The 21,011-nt window shown below is 34.2% G+C and overlaps 1 protein-coding gene across 6 annotated transcripts in view; it reads right to left on the bottom strand.

Annotated features, from left to right (window-relative positions):
* Window positions 1-12,779, bottom strand: part of LOC123538548 (anion exchange protein 2-like) — a 175,804-nt gene extending 163,025 nt beyond the window's left edge. For 3 of the 6 annotated variants that reach the window (XM_045322721.2, XM_045322730.2, XM_045322726.2), the window contains exon 1: window positions 6,711-6,852. The gene's annotated coding sequence lies outside the window, so the exon portion shown is untranslated. Of the gene's footprint in view, window positions 1-6,710; window positions 6,855-12,665 lie in introns of those variants that run through there. The other 3 variants (XM_045322722.2, XM_045322725.2, XM_045322727.2) reach the window with 3 other exon arrangements.
* Between the last annotated feature and the right edge of the window lie 8,232 nt (window positions 12,780-21,011).

Raw genomic sequence — 21,011 nt, 5'->3', positions numbered from 1 at the left:
GCATAATTTGCTCAAAATACATGTCAGAGTTATGGGTCTTGACCCAGTGAGGTTGGTAATTGATCTAGAAAAAGAAAAAATAAGTTTCAAATCTATATGCCTTTTAGAAATAGCTGTATGTACTTGCACGCAAAACTTTAACCAGAATTTTCTAAGTCTTAAAGGGGGCATAATTTGGCCAAAATGAAGGTCAGAGTTATGGGACTTGCTGCTATCAACTAGTTTTATAACCCCAAATACACATGTGAAGTTTCAAATCAATATCTGCATTAGTTTTGGAGATAGTAACTTGCATGTAAAACTTTAACCAAAATTTTCTAAGTCCAAAAGGGGGCATAATTTGCTCAAAATACATGTCAGAGTTATGGGACTTGACCCAGACAGGTTGGTAATTGACCTAGAAAAAGAAAAAATAAGTTTCAAAGCTATATGCCTTTAATTGATGGCTGTATGTACTTGCATGCAAAAACTTAACCAAGGTGTGATGCCGACGCCGACGCCAGGGTGAGTAGAATAGCTAGACTATTCTTCGAATAGTCAAGCTAAAAATGTTTAATAATTATAAATTATATCTTATCATCATTATGTTAACAACAATTTTCTATGTAAACACTCCATCTTTTCAGACAGGCAGTTCTTGAACTGTTTCATGTGATAAACAACTCAGATATAAACGGTAAAGGTAGTATGCCAACATTATAACACTTTTCCTTCCAGTGTTTTAGACAAATGCAACTTTCATCTGCACAGAAATACACTAATTGGTACCAGCATCCATAATTACCGGTACCCATTTTTTTCTATATTTTTTTTACAGAGCTTATAGATCAATCAATGTAGACAACAAATATCTATTTAACATCTTCTTACAGATCTTGAACTATGTTATAAACAACTGAATTTGAATTGCCAACTTGTTACGCTTTTTTTGGGGGGGTAAAAAACAAGCTTTCAACTCCAGTTTTTAACAGCTTAATTGACAGTTCTAATTGAAACTAACATTCATTTACTTCAACAGTCTACAAACAGTCTACTTACATCACTTGTTATTCAACAGACTTGAATCATGGCTAAGACACCCAGGTTTATTAAATTTGAAACTCTAGCATCTGACTGGCTGTTTCAAAACTTAACCTAATTTAGGCATTCAATTCTAGTTTTATAACTTAAGGCCCAGGTTCTTTTGATTAAAACTCGGGAATTGTTGACCATTCTTAATATAATAGACTTTGATAGTAAATAATTATTTCAAGTTTCGAGTCAATAACTTTGACAGTAACAGAGATATTTGACTTTATCAAAAACTTTAACCAACAGCGACATCGCCACTGTGCGAGTGCTGCTGAAAAGCTCTAATTTTTCTTCAAAGCTCTACTTTTTCTTCGAAAAGTCAGACTTATATTTTCTAAAAATATAAGGTATATTTTCTAAAAATATAAAGTATATTTATAATATTAAACTGTTAGACATGTAAAACGTAACTTTTAACACTTCCTGTTTTGACATGTAAAAACAAATTTTCACTATTTGCCATATACTTCCTTCCTGCATTAATAATATCTTAACGACCTTGAAGTTGCAAAACTGATTAATAGCTTACATATCATAAACTTTTTTTTAAAGAAAAAACACTCTACATTTTTGCACAGAGCATCATGATTTTTCTATGCAAACAGTTATAATAACTTTAAAGGTATTGCAAATTCAAATGCTAATTTTTGTTAAGTCAGAAGTAACTAGAGCTGCTTTTGAGAAAAGCAAATGTCTCCCACAACTGCCTAATCACCTAAATAGCAAGTCAGTCTTTATATACTGTTTACTCACTACAATTCAAGGGCCGTAACTTCAAAATGCCTAGACCGATTTGGCTCATTATCAAACTTGTCCGAGGTCTTGTGGTCAAACACATTTTGTTCAAGTTTGGTGAAGATCGGATGAGAAATGTTTGACTGAGTGCGGACAAGAGTAAAAAGGCTGATTTTTCGGTAATTCAAGGGCCGCAACTCCAAAATGCCTGGACCGATTTGGCTATTTATCGAACTTGGCCAAGGTCTTATGGTCAAACACATTTTGTTCAAGTTTGGTGAAGATCAGATGAGAAATGTTTGACAGAGTGCTGACAAGAGTAAAAAGGCCGATTTTTCGGTAATTCAAGGGCCGTAACTCCAAAATGCCTAGACTGATTTGGCTAGTTTATATCGAACTTGGCTGAGGTCTCATGGTCAAACACATTTTGTTCAAGTTTGGTGAAGATTGAATGAGAAATGTTCAAGTTAGGGTGCGGACAAGCTTTGTGACAGACAGACACACAGACTGGAGTAAATCAATATGTCTCCCACACCACTGTGTGGTGGGAGACATAATTATCTTTACCATTCAAGTTGGTCTGGTAGAACGTTTGCTTAATATATACGGTCATTTTTTTCAATTACTATATAAGAATATTTACAATAGCGTTAACATTTCCGAGAGTCAGTATGTATGTTCATGAATAGACACAGGCAAATGCCACAAAAAATATACTCCTCAAGAAATTTCAAATTTTACAAAACATAATTTAAAGATTAAAACCTTACAAAACTGGTTCATAATTTACTGACTGAAATGATATGATTTAACAGGCATAAAATTTTGTAGTTCTGACAGAAAAAAATTTCACCTGAACATGAATTCCTGGATTTCTAAAGAAACAAGTGGAAAATTTCTTATTTTTTCGGGTTTCAATTTCCTGATAGCTAAAATGTCATATGAACTATAAGGCCGTGATTAAAAATTTTTGTTTGCAGTAACATATATATGTGACCCAAAGTTTTTTTGCATGGGTATATATAGGTAGGTAGGGATTTCCTTTTTGCATATAATCATATAGGGGGAAAAAAATCATCTCACTGGCCACAAAAGAAGTTGGGTCATAGCAATTTTAACAGGTAGGTCATGTTACAGCAATGCAGAAATGTTTTTTAATGATAGCCTAAGATGTTCACTGTTAACTTCTACTTCTCCACAAGTCACTGTCAATATTACTTCCTCGCATGCAGCAGGTGTAAGAATATGAGCAAACTGGAGACAACATGCTGGTCTATTTTGATGCTTAACTGATAGTGAAATATGCCATACCTATGGAAACTTGAGCTATCACTGGAGTGATTAATAACCACTCCACCCCCCCCCCCCCACTCGCCCCCCAACCAATGTGGATGATGATATTGGACCACCAAGTAAAAACGCAGATAAAGACAGTGCTTACAAACTTTAACCAAATACAGATGCCAGGGCCAGTAGAATATCTCTCAAAGTACTTCATACAGTCAGTTAAAAATGCTAAACTAAGTCATAAAAGTACTTAATATCTGAAAAGTTACGTAGGATCATAGGGCTATTGCATAGCCTTGATACAGGACATAAAAAAAACAAGAGCTGTCGGAGGACAGCAACGCTCGACTATTTAACAGCCTTGTCGCTTGAATGAATAAGAAAGTCGAAAAAGGGGCATAATTTAGTAAAAAAGTAAAATAGGGTTATGGAACCTGCATAGTGCTTATCAGCTCATGACAGTGGACAAGTGTATGAAGTTTCAATCCATTCCCATTAGTGGGTACTGATACCAGCTTACATATAAGAATTTAACCCAAAAACTCCTAAGTTGAAAAAGGGGCATAATTTTGTAAAATGCAAAGTTGAGTTATTGACCCTTTGCACTGCATGTCATACCATGACAGTGAACTAGTGTGTGAAGTTTCAATCATTTCCCATTAGTGGATACTGAGATACCAGCTTACATACAAAAACTTAACCAAAAATTTCTATGTTGAAAAAGGGGCATAATTTTGTGAAAAGGCAAAATAGAGTTATGGAACCTGTGCAATGTAAGTCAGATTATCACAGTAAATAAGTGTGTGAAGTTTCAATCCATTCCCACAAGTGGTTACTGAGATACCAGCTTACATACAAAACCTTAACCAAAAATTTCTAAGTCAAAAAAGGGGCATAATTTTGTAAAAAAGCAAAACAGAGTTATGGAACCTGTGCAATGTAAGTCAGTTTATCACAGTGAATAAGTGTGTGAAGTTTCAATCCATTCCCACAAGTGGTTGCTGAGATACCAGCTTACATACAAAAACTTAACCAAATCGGGACGCGGACGTGGACGCGGACGCGGACGCCGACGCATGGGCGAGTCCAATAGCTCTACTATTCTATGAATAGTCGAGCTAACAAGTTTAATGTTACTATGTGTAATATCAAAATACTATGTAGATTCATTCCATGACATCTGATAAACTAAAAATAGGAAAGTTTATATGAGCCATGAGAAAACCAACATAATGGCTTTGCGACCAGCATGGATCCAGACCAGCCTGAGCATCCGTGCAGTCTGGTCAGGATCCATGCTGTTCGCTAACAGTTTCTCTAATTGCAATAGACTTTGAAAGCAAACAGCATGGATCCTGACCAGACTGTGCGGATGCACTATGTTGGTTTTCTCATGGCACGGCTCATAGTTTTGATCTGTCAAAGTAAAAACATAAGAGGTTGCTTTAAGTAGGGTTCCATTCATAATGATGTAATCTGACAGTTTAACCAAATTTTATGATCAGAAATTCAACACAAACATTGAAAAATGTATAATCAGTTTTTGAAGGTACCATATACCCCGAAATATTGGTTTTTATATACGACCTGAAAATGTTTCGTTTAGTGAGCTTGGCTTAAATGGAGGGAGCATTTATACAGGGGTATATGGTAATTTTTAATATGACATAAATATGACATATATTTTTTAAAGGTTTTGACAGTTTGATGTGAAAGCAAAGAATGCTACCTAAATCTACCCTGAACAAGATAATATAATCTTATTGCAAATTTGATGTTTCAGATCGGATATTGTTTATAATATAGTAAAATCCTTGACCTATACAATGTAAACATTTCATCTTTAGCCTTACCACAACATTCACATACTGTATATATGTTTTACCTATCAAAAACATGCAACATTGTGTGCAACTGTTTATGCAATCAACCCAGTTTTCAACTTGACAAACAATACACTATCATCCGATTTGATAATAAAACACTTCAAAGGCTGGCGTAAATTCACATTTTGGTTTTAAATAAAAATAATTATCCTTAACAGTACTTACATGCACATATCTACAAAATATTTTACCCAAAGATAGCCATTGGATATCGTTAACATATTTAATGAGCACGCTGTTTGTGCAATCTTTATAATTCATGTTGACCTAAATTTTTATACAGAGTCATATTCTGAGGTTGCATGTATCCGCATGAAAATTTATGTCAACAAACAAATAAAATTCCAAATTATTATCTTAACCATTTAAAATCCACAAAAAAATTCAGCTTAATGTCCTCACAAGATCAGCGTTTGGCTTAAAGGATGAAATATTATCACGTCAAAGGAATCAAATGATTTTGCTGGATCCACAGATTGCTACAGATATCTTCTTTAGCTGAATTATGATATGAGCCACACCATGAGAAAACCAACACAGTGCATTTGTGACCAGCATGGATCCAGACCAGCCCGCACATCTGCACAGTCTGGTCCATGCTGTTCGCTTTCAAAGCCTATTGCAATTAGAGAAACCGCTAGCGAACAGCATGGATCCTGACCAGACTGTCCGCGCAGACTGGTCTGGATCCATGCTGGTCACAAACGCACTATGCTGGTTTTCTTATGGCGCAGCTTATATTATATTTCTTGACAACATCAAAGTAGCAGAAGCATCTTGGATTGAGACTGTCACATATCAATTTATTAATAATCACATCCACAAAACATCTCCAAGGTTACATATTACGTGTCTATAGTCACCAAAAAGTATTGTCAGAAAACAAACATGTTTTCGGAAACAATTTCAGTTTTTGCTCAAATCACTGCCAACTTCTCATGCAAGTAATTCATCCATTCCGTTAACTGGACCAGTATCTCATATTTGAAAATATGAATAAATTACTACATAATATTATAGTTTATGTAAACATTAATTATGAGCTTTATTTGTATTAACAGTACTATGCATTAGGTTTAAAATAGTACACACTAAATATATGTATAGTTAACTTAAACACAGTATAAATGTGTACTACCATTAAAGATTAGAACTGGATGGGTTTTTTAATAAGGGACCGTTACTGCATGAGATTGATATTCAAACAATTAATTTACATTCTTGGTAAAATAATTAATTTGATGAGAATTTTCAACATCAGAAGTAAAGATATTTAGTATTTTTTTTCGTGAAAGAAGGAAATTAGATATCTTTTAAATGGACTAACCCACACATTTTAGGCAAAAAATAATTTCTCTAAAAAATTCATAAAAAGTGAATACTCTGAAAGTGACTAGTGGTGCAAGCTAATACTGACAAAAGAATTTTGCAAGATATTCTTACAAATAACCAATTTAGAAAAAAATATTGTGCAAAAGGTAGTAAACTGTTGCAACAATGTAGAAATAATGCAGAAAATTTCTATTCTTCTTGCATTTTTACCACTATCTAACTTTTATTTTCACTCACTTTATCATAGTGTCATAATTATTATATATTTAATGCCAAACTTAATGGAAATGCACATGTTGAAAAATTTCGCCCAAACTGTGGGCGAGTAGCTTTAAGAAATTATTTCATTGCAAAGAAAACTGAGAACGCCATACTTATAAACTACATAGATGTACTTACAGACAGGAACAAAAACAGCCATATCTAAGAAATATCCAATTTAGCCAGACATTACTAAACAGACAAAACGAATCATCTCGAATAGTTCTGCATACCAACATCTACATTACAAAAATAGCGGTACACAAAATATCCAATATAAAAGGGATTACGATTTAAAATTCGGCTTCAAACAAACTGTGGGAGAGTTTATGATGCAATCAAATCTATATTAGGGATAAAAACGTATGACATTAACTTTCAAAAAGTACAATCGGAAAATATGTAAACTAACTACAACATTTCTACTGAACTGAAAACGATCTGCTGCCAATGGTTACATTGAATATATGTTTTGTCACCATAAATAACAAAAGATTTTCAATAATGTACAGAAGAAAAAGATCAATCATATCTTAAATTCATTTGATTTTAAATTATGCAAGATTTAAAAAAATTCTCGGGACAAAAAAAATTGTACTTTCAGAAAACTACTTTGACATTAAAGGGTCATGCGCCCAGAATAATTTCAATATTTTTGAACTTTTATACTAAAGTACATTCAGCTGTTAGCAAATTTATAAATTAGAAGCAGGTAGTAAGATCAAAGAAATTCAAAGAGTTCTCGACACTTTCCATAATTTTCACATACCCGTGAGTTTATAATTATATAGCAATTTTCAGTTAAGATATAAAAAAATTAAATTTGAAATAAGGCCCTAAATAAAGACCCCATCCCCTTTAAAATTATGCAAGGTGGAATTTATCTGAGAGTATGCTGTTACTGTACCTGCAGTATTATGACCTTAGTTGCAAAGCTTATAACAGTAAAATATTTTTGCAAAATGGAAGGATTTTAACTGTATCTGATATTTATATCATAACCATAAAATGTTACCCTTTAAATGTATTGATTTCTTAAAAAAGAAAAGCCTTATAAATACATAATTTGTTTAACCTTAAGTCTGATGGTAGCAAGTGATTCTGCCTTTGCAACACAATGGTCTGCACTGTTCGCTATTCAGTCAGTAAATTTTCAATGAACACCCATTCAATTAATAAATGCTATTGCCCAAATTGAATGATGGACCAGTCCATTTTATAAATTTAGCAGGGTAAAGGTTAAAAGCTTGTGGTATTATGATCTATAACGATGTATCTTTGGAGGCACCTGTAAAACTTAGGCAGAATACAACATATTTTCAAAGAATGTTTAATAGACATGCATTTTTGCACGGCTAACATTTTTTTTGATTAATTGTTGACTAAAACCTGGATTATATTTATGTACTGTGTGTCTGTCGAAATGCGTTCAACTCAGTTAATCTGTAAACAGTCAGTGTTACTATATTTAGTTATTCAGTTATAAGATCTGACAATGAATAATTTATTTTTAAATTAGTAAAGCTCAATCTAGAAAGAATTATGAATGAATAAGGAAAAAAGAACACCAAATGAATCAAAGCTTTAAGAAAAACATATGGGACAGATTCTCCCCACGTACTGTATTTTTTCGCAACAGTTATTTTTAACCAATAAGTTTATTTTTAGCATACATAGCTCATTATTGCACTCAGAAGTAAATACTAATATAAATACACTCTGGCAGTATGCATACTGAATCTGTATGATATACAATTTTTCAAATGTGTCAAAAAGATTAAATATGCCCGGCTGATAAATAAACAAAACAAGAGCTGTCCGTAAGACAGCCAAGCTCGACTATTCGAAATATTGTCCCAGAAGCAGGAAAATATTACCCAAAAAGGTTAAATATTAAAAGAGTTTAAAGTTCAAAAGGGGGCATAATTTGACCAAAATGCATATCAGTTATGGGACTTGCTGCTATCAACTAGTTTTATAACCCCGAAGGCACATGTGAAGTTTTAATTCAATATCTGCATTAGTTTTGGAGATAGAAACTCGCATGTAAAACTTTAACCAGAATTTTCAAAGTCCAAAAGGGGGCATAATTTGCCCAAAATACATGCCAGAGTTATGGGACTTGACCCAGTGAGGTTGGTAATTGATCTAGAAAAAGAAAAAAAAAGTTTCAAATCTATATGCCTTTTAGTAATTGCTATATGTACTTGCACGCAAAACTTCTACCAGGATTTTCTAAGTCCAAAAAGGGGAATAATTTGCTCAAAATACATGTAAGAGTTATGGGATTTGATCCAGTGAGGTTAGTAATTGATCTAGAAAAAGAAAAAAATAAGTTTCAAATCTATATGCCTTTTAGTAATAGCTGTATGTACTTGAACGCAAAACTTTAACCACAATTTGCTAAGTCCAAAAGGGGGCATAATTTGGCCAAAATGAAGGTCAGAGTTATGGGACTTGCTGGTATCAACTAGTTTTATAACCACAAAGACACATGTGAAGTTTCAAATCAATATCTGCATTAGTTTTGGAGATAGTAACTTGCATGTAAAACTTTAACCAAAATTTTCTAAGTCCAAAAGGGGGCATAATTTGCTCAAAATACATGTCAGAGTTATGGGACTTGACCCAGAGAGGTTGGTAATTGACCTAGAAAAAGATCAAATAAGTTTCAAAGCTATATGCCTTTAATTGATGGCTGTATGTACTTGCATGCAAAAACTTAACCAAGGTGTGACGCCGACGCTGACGCCAGGGTGAGTAGAATAGCTAGACTATTCTTCGAATAGTTGAGCTAAAAAGACTGGTGAAAGAGGTAGAACTTCTTTTTGGTACGATTCTTTAAGACTTTGAGTTATTTCTGAAATCTGATATATTAAGAATATGTTAGCACTAACTTGCTTCTTCTGCCCCAAATTCGCACTTGAATGTATATATGACAACATCAACTTACCGTATATTCCCTAATTAACATACACCTTGTTATAAATGTCCAACACACATTTACACCCCTGTTGTAACAGTAAAATGTTTTCCCAATCATACTGATAGGCTCTCAAATTTTTGACACAGGTTGTAATTCTGACATTGATACTGTTCCCTCCAAATAAGAACAAACTCTAGAGAAACTTAAAAAAACTCTGCTATCAATTGATATTTCCACTTCCGCCAAAATTGATAAAACCTTAACTGGCCCCTAAAAGTACAGGTACGATAAAAATGGGTCAAATCAATATGGGATGAACAAACCAGAACTGTATACCATTGCTATTTTCATGACTTTACAAATTAAGTGGTGCCATTTTTTAGGTACAATGGCATCTTTTACACAAAAAGTAGCACTTTCGATGAGAGTTGTGCCAAAATTTGCGAATCTGACAGAATCGATGTCTGTTGGAGAGAGACGGTCCTCCTAAATATCAAGGACCTTCAAGTCCCTAGATCCTGTGTCAACCCTGAATCAATTGTTTACATAAATTTACAAAACATGAATTTAAAACATACATATATAACCAGACAAGATAAACATATGAACATATTCATAAGGAAGTGATTTTAAGACAAAAAATACTGTTCTATGCTTTGATGTGAAGAACATAATTATATATTGGTCAGTTTGTGAAATGTTGTACAAAGTTGTGGGTATCTAGCAGGCTTTTGATATTTTGACTTTGGCAATAAGCATCATTCGCCTCCTATAAATAAATACTGTTTTCGGTTATTTCACTAACAATATATAAGGCAATGCTTTTCTGACAGGAAATCTGGTCAACTTTCTCTTAAACTATCAAAGCTATTGCTTTGAAACTTGCAACACTTGTTCACCATCAGAAGCTTTAGCAATAGCTTTGATTGTTTGGGAGAAAAGTTGACCTAAACATAAAACTTAATTAACCAGGTAACGCTGACCAAGAAATGACAATATATTTAATTCATCATTTCAGACAAGCTAAAAATGGTTTCTTAAAGGTTATTTAAAGGTAAAGGTAAGTTTTATTTACTGTCGCTTGGTGAAACAATTAACATATTAATTTAAGCTCTACAGAACTTTTCTGCAACCCTATATTAAGAACAGTTAAAACCAATTATACCTCACCCCCAGCAATTTGCTGGTACCCATTTACAGCTGGGTCAACTGAGGCAATTGTGATAAAGTGCCTTGCCCAAGGACACACCGCAATGGGAGTAGCCAGGATTCGAACCAGGGGCCTTCACCTCCGTAGGAAAGTGTCTTAGCCCTCTCGACTAATGCGTCCACTCATATTTCCATTTTCTTGTTATTAAACATGTTAAAAACAGCAAAACTTAAAAATTTTAAAAGTATGAATCTTCACATGTCTAAATTTTCTATTAAAAATGAAAAACAGCTGATTTCTGTTATTTATTTATGGTTTTAAGATGATCCCCCCTCTCTACACTGGAACCTGATCCAGTATTGGTGAATATGATTCGCTATTGGAGAAAACACCCACGACTTACAAAATTTCAACTCTTCTACAGTTGTCGTGAAATTGGTCCTTTTCGTGTTTTACATACGTTTCGGTTAATTAATCGAGTACTCTTCAGTTGAATTGTTTACAACTATAACTTGAAATCATTGCCGGTCTTTAATAGTTTATATCAAGAAAATGTAAGTTATTTATTGTTTAAATATGATCAGAAAATAGTAATCTTACTTCGATGTAAATGACAAGGTCCAGATGTAAGTATATACAGGTAAAATAGTATTCGAAAGTACTGTTATAAGACGGTCTATGTAAAGGTCAGAGGTATGTCCGTATGCAAGTGACGTCATACGGCCATATAAATACACACTGCGCATCCAGTTTGGACAGATCATCTTGGGAGCTCAAAGAGTGCACATCGAGGAGAAACTGGAGAAATAATTTATTTAATAAGCCATAATTATTACTGGGACTTTGGTAATAAATAGTTTAGGTGAGGCACCCTCATATTTGCAGCTTAGGCTCATCCTTGCTGGGTCCTCTTGATAGCTATATTGTTTTAGTGGTCCGGGTCGCTGTATAAGCTGATGGTTTAAGGTTATAGTGCTGAACCTTGGTAGGTCTGGGACAAGGTTTAAAACATAGTTTGAGACAAGGGTTAAAACAGTAGTTTAGGACAAAATTGTTAGGTGTTTGAGACATTTGGGTTGAATTAGTTTTAAGGTTTGGACCTAGGTGGGTTGTGGAAAGGTCAGTCCCTCATCCTTGCAGCATATGCTCATACTTGTGGGGTTTCCAGTCCATATACTCATTCTAGGTCGAGTGGTTCGAGACAAGGTGTTGAAACGTACGGTTTGAAACAGCTGGTCAAAGGTCAGAAATTTAGGTTGTTTGATACCAGAAGTGAACAATAAGGACCACAAATTGAATTGATTATCTGCTTGATTTTTAGTTAATTTATGTTTCAAACAATCATTTACAGATCATTGGTCAAACTAATCAGAAGCAAGGCAGCTTGAGGAAAATTTTTTATACACGTTTTATATTAATCAAAAGCAGATAGCTTAAGGAAAATTATATATATATATATATATATATATATATACAGTTTAATAATTAGTTACGCTCGGTACACGTGACACAGTTATGAAATCTTTTAAAAAAATTAATTTTGTTTAATTAAGGGAGTAATTATGCAAATTTGAAAACCAGCTGATAAACAGCTTTTTGTGAGATGAAATGAATCATTGAGCTACTTACGTTCTATAAAGAGCCCAGCTCAGTATATGGAAGAAAAAGAAGAAGAATTATTGCTTAAAACTCGTAAGTAATCCGTTATTGGCGACCAAACTGTACTGTACAATAAACTTTAAAAGAAATAAAGCTAAATCAACTTATAACTTTTACTTTTTTATGATCAATGAAATCTCTGAAGAAATTTCTTAAAAAAATGTCTCTGTGACATCACTTGGAATAGACCCAAATTATTAACCCAAGGTCGAAACATCTGGGGACGAAGTGACAACGTAAACAAAACCGAAAGCTCTTCTATACTGTTCAAGATTTTTCAATGACAGTTGCACCTTTTGATAGAATTATGACTGAACTAATATTGCCCTTCATCAAACACTTGAAAGCTACTACCTACCACAGTAAATATCGAATATCCATCAGTAGATTGACACTACACTTTTATCTTTGTGTCGAGTACCAGTAAATACGATAACAATAATCCTTTCTGGACGAAAATTTATTGCTTTTTATAATGTGCGACATTAATGTAAAAAGTGCGGCCCTGTGGTTTTTGTGCTTAGCTGGCTGGCCTCCCTTATTTCATACATGAAAGGATGCATACTGATATTGTGTTTCTCCTAATAAACTTATTATATAATATTAAATTAGGTGCTGCCTATCTGACGGGAAAACCTAGTGATAGTGATACGGATTCTTTCTTTTTTTCTGCATTAAATTGTTCTTTCTGATATTTTCTGTTTGGCTTTCAGTTTTGACAGTAAGCCTGATGGTTTTGCTATTGTTATAAAAAAAGGGGAAATGTTTTAAAACGTTTTGTTTAAATGAACATAGATCTAATCATTTCTTCAAATGTATCAAGACTAGACAGACAAATATGGAAAATAGAGTTAAAGATAATAGTGATATTTGGGTGCACAGAATCTAGTCCCAAAATGCACCATTAGTTGTACTGATGATAAAATAGAGAAAAGTGGAAACTTCACATGTTGCTCAACACGACAAAAACGAAACTGTTGCATAAACCCGGACAGATAACGGGGATTTTTGACCTGTCACTTTTTTATTTCTGCAAATTGTAATCATTTATTGGTATCAAAATAATGCTTCTGCTGAGAACTTTACATAATTCAAATTTATATCTAGTAAGCAAATTTTAACTCACACGAAGTGAGCGCCGGAAAGGGGTATGTAGAATGGGGGCTGTACGAACATTGATAAATTCGAACACTTTGTCATTTACAAAATTTTCCTCATAGTATTATATATGGTGCAACAGCCATTCAAAAGTGACCCAATAGGCCTTTATGTGTTGTCAGTGAGCATGCGTAAAACACACTCTTCCCCAGTAGTTTTGGATAAATATTTTATTATATACAGATGCAAGTCATTTATTTATACATAATATTACCAATTTTGTTTCTGTTTACAACGATCATGCCTTTGCTATCAATTGTTTCTCTAATACAAATTTCTGAATCCGGAAATGTACATATTCTTTTCAGTTCATTTGTTACAAACAAATAGTTTCTAAAAACGACAAAACAATCCAAAAAATAAAACACAACAATTTACACATTATGCCTGCGTAACATCACATTCAATATCATCTTGTTCTGATATTCTTTTGTAGTATAGATACCGGAACTTACATAATCCTGCTATCCTAAACACGGACTAGTTTAATTCTTTTAAATGCCATTATTGTCAAATGACACTCTTTTAGGACAAATTGTGTTCCACTAATACAGCTATGGTAAAACTCGTGTATGTGAGAATGACAAACAACCATTTACTTGTGAAATTCTTATTTCAAATTCATTGTAAAAAGTTCTTGACCAGAATTTTATATATAACACATACACTCTTGGTCGAAATTCAATTTAATTTACCTAACTGCTAACAGCTAGTCTGGGACCTTTTTTGAATATGATTAAGGTTAATTTCTTAGCTTGATAGTGATCGTAGTTAGCCTCTCAAGTTTATAGCCAACATTTTTTTCCAAGTGTAATTTTACTAAAACTCTAGTCAATGAATTGACTTTTAGAAAGTAGTTGCAATGTATGTGAAAGATTGTGGAAGGGAGGGGAGATAAGCAATATCGATATATGCTTTTCCGTGCCTTCGAATATTTTGTTCAAAATTTACAGACAGAACATTGGTTAACCATACTTATTATTGATTTGTGTTCCAGTAATTGAAAAAAGTGTGATAAATATAAAGAAAAAAATAAACTGGGCCTAAGCTAAACAAAAATAAAATTCAAGCACCTTACGAGATTCGAACTCGGACCTCGCGCATGGAGATCGTGTTTGTATACAAATCCGTTGTATATTCTATTTTTAGAACTGATAAGACAAAGACCGGGTGGGCTGTCGCCGAGCGTCCATGTTTTTTTGTAAACATTGATGTTTTTCTAACGGCTTAAACTTTCTTAAATCATAAATGATATCAATAATTTTTTGATCAATGGAAAGGATATAAAACAAGCAATTTATTGATAACTTTTAATTTTTATTTCGAAATAAATTCGATTAATTATGAACGCTTAACTTACAGTGTTTTTTCTAGAAGTTTGGAGCATCGCTACGCCGCTATTAAAATCATATGTCATTTAAAACGGTTATTAATTTTCAAAAGTTATTTGAATATAAAAATATGAAAATCGTAAGCATTTCAAAACTTTTTGAATTTTTAAAATCCATAAATGAACGAAAAAGTTATTAGAAATTAAAAATTCCGATCCCATACACAAACGATGTAAAAATATTTGTTTTGCCCACCGTCAGATAAACAGGTGTTGATGCGTGACGTCAGGGCGATCTCTCCTTATAGGACAACAGTGACTTGTGACATAAACGCGTGATAAAATTATGTATATAAATAAATTTTGTTAGAACAGCGTGTCTATATTCGTTTTACATTGACATTTTTGAAATTATTGGCTTTTCTACATTCAAAGAAATAAATAAACAATGGTTTTGTTATTCAGACAGTGCAGTAATGTAGCTTACATCATAATTCATTATTGGAAACAAAAAGCGGGCCGCTTGAATCATCCATAAACTCGTTTCATGAAGAAACCCGAAAAACACCGATTTCTATTGATTCGCGAATTTTCAACTGGATAGAATAATTTGTTTAAATAATGCGGCGCCCGATCGTTCAACGGCAACGGCAGCAGGTCCGGTAGAATTATGGGAGAACAACAACAACAAAACCGGTGAAGGTATAGAACATATTCCCAAGTTGAACGGTATATAGGTTTACTTTGACAAATATACACGTACACAATATCTATAGACGGAAAAACCTTCGGTTTTCCCGTATAAATAATACAAGCGTCGTTTTTTTATAAAATGTTAACATGCATGTTACCAAACCTTGGAGTAGATCTACTACGTTGATAAAAATCGTTTATTCAAAATAGATGTCTGCGTCTCATATACATATTTACCAGAGGTAAACTGCCTTAATCATAAAACTTTACATTTACCGACCCCTCCTGCTCCATCATAAATAGTAGTTAATTTACAATTGTAAGGAAGCACTGCCTGTTTAGTTTTTAGTCGAAATTATGCCATTTTCGTTATTTGCAAGTAGCATTCTACATCATCCCCTTTCCCCGTATGAATAAGGGATAAAGGTCAAGTAGCTGCCGATACAAGCACAGTTTGGTGTTGATCCGTCAAGCAGAGGTTTTCTCTATTTTGAGCTTGGGCAGCCCTATAAAAGGAGCAAGCGGAACTATCTAGACAAACTTTGCTTGACGTAATTCAGTAGTAATTTAAAGACACTTCTGAGAGAAAGTATTTCAAAACCCGATTCTTATGAGAATGTGGTTTACAAACTTCGTAAGATTTTGGGTCATGGCAATTTCCCAACTGTATTTGGTAAAATTATAAAACGTTTTAAAACAGGTTACGACCCAACTGTTTTGAAACACACCGCATGTTTAGTGTTCAACCCGTTTACAGTTGGACACTACGCTTCCCTCCTTGATCCCTCTTTGACTGTGTCCAACGGAAGATGGGGAGGACTCTGTGATAAGCAGTATTTAAATCCCACCAGGACTGAACTTTTCTGCCCTGAAGTGTGTTTCTCTTGATGCTCTGCCTTCTGCAAAGGCATTGAGTCCCTTTTTTGTTCTTAAAGATTGCTTTTTATATAATTTTATCACATGTTTGACGTAGTGTAATGGCCATTACATAAAAATAATAATACACTAGTGTGATAAAGCTTTGACGTCAACGTCGTTTACAATATAGGAGACGTTGGTCAAATTGACTTGTTAATTAAAGAAAGTAGATTTTTTTTATGTTTCGACAGGAAAAGCTAACATGTGATAAAAAGAATATTACATTTGTGATTTTCCACATTGAATTTATCAAACTCGTTTTATAAAATTGATAAAATGCTCGACAGAGCCTCGCATTTTATAACTTTATTCTACTCGTTTGATAAATTCAGTATGAAAAGACACTCATGTAATATCCTGTAAATACAGGAACATTTTTTTTGTTTAATATACCATGCTTTTTGTTTCCATTGTGTGTGTTAGAGATTCACCTGGTGGGGATTACTTTTATTTACACTTTCCTTTGACTTTGGAACATGGTGGAGGTAAGAGTGAGGTTAGGTGCGCACCATAAACCGGTATAAGCTTCCCAGTGGTGTTTTTGCCATTGACCGTTTCAAAGCGATTCCAATCTGTGTTCTTTTATTTGTTCGTTTTATGTGTTTGCTTTGTATGTGGAATGTTTTGGCAGTGTGCACATCTGCGTGCTGTGAGTTTCGTTTTGGGGAGGCTGCGTTTTCGGAACGTAACATTCCCTGTTTGATATTTATCCTTGATTTTTTTTTGTATAGACCATATTGGTGAAGATCTATCATGTGGGATAAAAGATGATGTCGTTTGAAGGTTGAAGGTTTTTCTATGTCAGCTCATGTGGCCCCAAAAAAGGGTATCAAGCAAAAGCCATTAGAGGACTTTACAATGATGCTACATACTTCGTTTGGTGAAGATCCATCAGGTCGCTTCTGAGAAAACATAAATCCCTTAGGGATGCTTTTTAATTTTTAACAGCCTAATGGCCAAGTGAAATTATTTGAACAGATATGATAAATACAAAGATGCTTCTGATCAAAGGTGAAGTAGATCTATCATGTGGTTCATCAGGACTCATTTGGAGTAAAAAGCTAACGACGGACGATCAAGCACAACACAAGAAGAATATGACAACCAGACATCATAGTACATGACTTGTTTCGAACATGTGACTGAAGCGTTCGTATAGTTGACATAAAAAATTGTTCACCATATTAGGAAATATTGGATCTTCGGAAATTTTCTCAAAATAACATTTTTTATAAAAGAGCTGTAAATGACAACATTACTGGTTTGTCTGATATAAAAATGGCGTAAAGCAAAGGGATGCATTTCACGTTACTTCTTTCTATTATCTGCGTTGGTCTACGGATCTCGGGGTCGCGAGTTCGATCCTCGGGCGGGGCGTATGCTCTCCGTGACTATTTGATAAACGACATTATGTCTGAAATCATTAGTCCTCCACCTCTGATTCATGTGGGGAAGCTGGCAGTTACTTGCGGAGAACAGGTTTGTACTGGTACAGAATCCAGGAATACTGGTTAGGTTAACTGCCCGCCGTTACATGACTGAAATACTGTTGAAAAAACGGTGTTAAACCCAAAACAAACAAACAAACAAACACTCTTTCTATTATCACAAAAATAACAAAAGTGCCGTTCAAATACTAGTACATGTATAGACTTTAACCTTGGTGTTGATTTTGGAGAACATCTTATTTTCCGCTCGTTTTGCCCCGTATCAAAGGTGTTTGTAAGAAACACTTGATACGTCATATACTAGAACTTGTTAACATTACATGAGTGTAAATGGATATAAAACAAAGGTAGTGCATTTCAGAAATAAATCATATGACGTATGATTTAAGAAAGTTTTACTTACAAATGATTTTACTAGTATCTCCTACGTACGTCAAAATAACTTCCACATGCTACTTATGGACTCATAAATACTTACTATACTTCTCTGTAAGAGTTACTGACCACAGCATATGACAGAATGACCCCTACGTCAAGCGTCACTACTAACATCAACGTTGGTCATTTTCTTTCACAGTCGCTATGTCTAGTATCCGGTATATTTCCAAAGATTCTGGCTCTGCGTATCTGACGGGCTATGTCTTTCGACTAAAAGTTCCGCAAATTGACGCAAACTTTCCCTTACAAGATCATAAAACCAGCAAAGCAAATTTTCCATTTCTTACCTCGGAAAAGCTTTATACTTTTACAGCCTGCTGGACGCCAAGGATGGGGAATTCGGTTCTTATTTCTGTTCTCTGAGCTTGAACGTTATATTTATCCCTAGGTCTGATCTGCCATCTTAGTCATCTTTAAAATTTCATAATTTTGCCTAAATAACAATATTCTTAAGACGGAACCAATTATTCTCATGTCAAATGACAAATGTAATGAACAACAAACAACTATCTAGAAATAATACTTCACATATTAGCAATACAAAATGTAACAGATAAATAGTGAGCCACGTCATGGAATTTGATACATTATCGCCGTAGTCTGTATCCAAAAGTGCCCGACTCGCTGATGGTGAAAATTTAACTGCAAATAGACTAAAATAAATTCTTGAATATTAAGGTATCGAATAGTAATCAGATACATCGTTATCATCTTTATCATAGACAAAATAATTAACGTATAAACGCAAAATCCGTAACAGTACCATGTTTCCCAAACCACTTACTGACAGATTTAAAACGAGAATAATTTCATTTACAGTTGATTTTAACGGAGATAGGGATGAGGAATGGTGCACGGCGCGATTTCAGGGAAAGAATTAATTGATAAATGCCAGACACGTTTATAGTCTCGCAAACAAGACTTGGAGGTCTTCATGGCTCATCATTGGTATGTACAACGGACAGTTATTTGCGGACTTACTGCTTTCAGATGGGGTGCCTTGATATACTGGAGAAGAAGAAGAAAAGAAGAAGGAGAAAGAAAGAAAAAGAACAAGAAGAAAATAAAAAGTAGCAGAACGAGAAGAACAAAGAAAAGAAAAAGAAGGAAAAAAAGAAGAAGAGGACCGAGAATATTACCCGCTGGGACACCAGATGTCACGGAAGATATTTATTTAGCATCATTAATGACTACTTGTTCTGCAGGATAGAGTAGAAAGTTGGCTACACAAGCGTAGTTAGCTGTGTCATAAATGAATATGTGAATAAGCTGTGTATCAAACGAATATTTATTTGATGAAATGAATGTTTATTAAATGAACGGAGTCAAAAAGTTAGATGTGATGTGACTGAAAAAATTTGCAATTAACCAAAGCCAAGGAGAGATTGTGTGCTACATGTAGTTTGGGGGAGTACAGTTCATGTATTTCTTAAAAACGAAGGAAACTAATGCAGTTTTATAATCAGGTGATACATGTGAGATTGAAAGATTTTGCCTGGGAGAAGAACACGATTGGAGCTCTTCAGTTTGGAGGAGGCTTTGCCTGGGAGAAGAACAGGATGAGAAGTCTTCAGTTTGGTGGAGGCTTTGCCTGGGAGAAGAACAGGATGGGAGCTATTCAGTTTGGAGGGGAGTTTGCCTGGAAGAAGAACAGGATGAGAGATCTCCAGTTTGGAGGAGATTTTGCCGGGGAGAAGAACAGATAGGAGCTCTTTAGTATGGTGGAGAGTTTGCCTTTGAGAAGAACATGATGGGGGTTCCACAGTTTGGAGGAGATTTTTGTCTGGGAGAAGAACGCATGGGAGCTCTTCAGTTTGGTGGAGATTTTGCCTGAGAGAAAAATAGGATGGGAGTTCCACAGTTTGGAGGAGAATTTGCATGGGAGAAGAACAAGATGGGAGCTCTTCAGTTTTGTGGAGATTTTGTCTGGAAGAAAAGGGGATGGGAGCTCTTCAATTTGGAGGATACTTTGCCTAGGAGAAGAACAGATGGGAGCCCTTCAGTTTGGAGGAGAAATTGTCTGTGATTTTAATAAATGGCCGAGTAGGATGCTCTTTTGTTTGGTGGAGGTTTGCCTGAGAGAAGAAAAAGATGGGAGCTCTTCCATTTGGAGGAGATTTTGCATGGTAAAAGAACAGATGGGAGCCCTTCAGTTTGGAGGAGAAATTGTCTGTGATTTTAATAAATGGCCGAGTACGAAGAGGCATATCATCTTTTTCTGGAGATCACAAAAAAAATATCTGTTTTTGAATATCGGATGCTACAAAGTTTTGTCTAAAAAGTCCCTTTTAACCTTTTTTTTTAAAACAATCATAAGACAAGTTCAGTTTAATCATATTTTATTATACATATATACAGAAACACAAACAACAATCCCATACATCAAATATGTCATATATACAAACGGGTTGGGCCAAAAGTTATGAAGACATTATCAAGGGCCCTTCTCAGGGTTGTCACATTGTACATTGCAAAAGTAATGTGTTTTTATGTCACACTTATACATATATACATGCATAAATATAGCTAATTTTATATAAAACAAGAAATACACAACTGCGGTTTGAAAATTTATTTAGAATTAAAATTAAAACGCCAGACACAAAATCAAAATCAAATACTCATATTAAAACAGATGGAAATCAAAACTTTAAAACAATAATTTGAAAAATATACAAAAACCCAAATTAAATATTCAAATGTTTCTAAAAATAGAATG

Source organism: Mercenaria mercenaria, chromosome 18, assembly GCF_021730395.1.
Source record: "Mercenaria mercenaria strain notata chromosome 18, MADL_Memer_1, whole genome shotgun sequence".
NCBI classification, from domain to species: domain Eukaryota; kingdom Metazoa; phylum Mollusca; class Bivalvia; order Venerida; family Veneridae; genus Mercenaria; species Mercenaria mercenaria.
The sequence above is the reverse complement of the archived record's forward strand: the minus strand, read 5'-3'. Positions and strand labels throughout refer to the sequence as shown.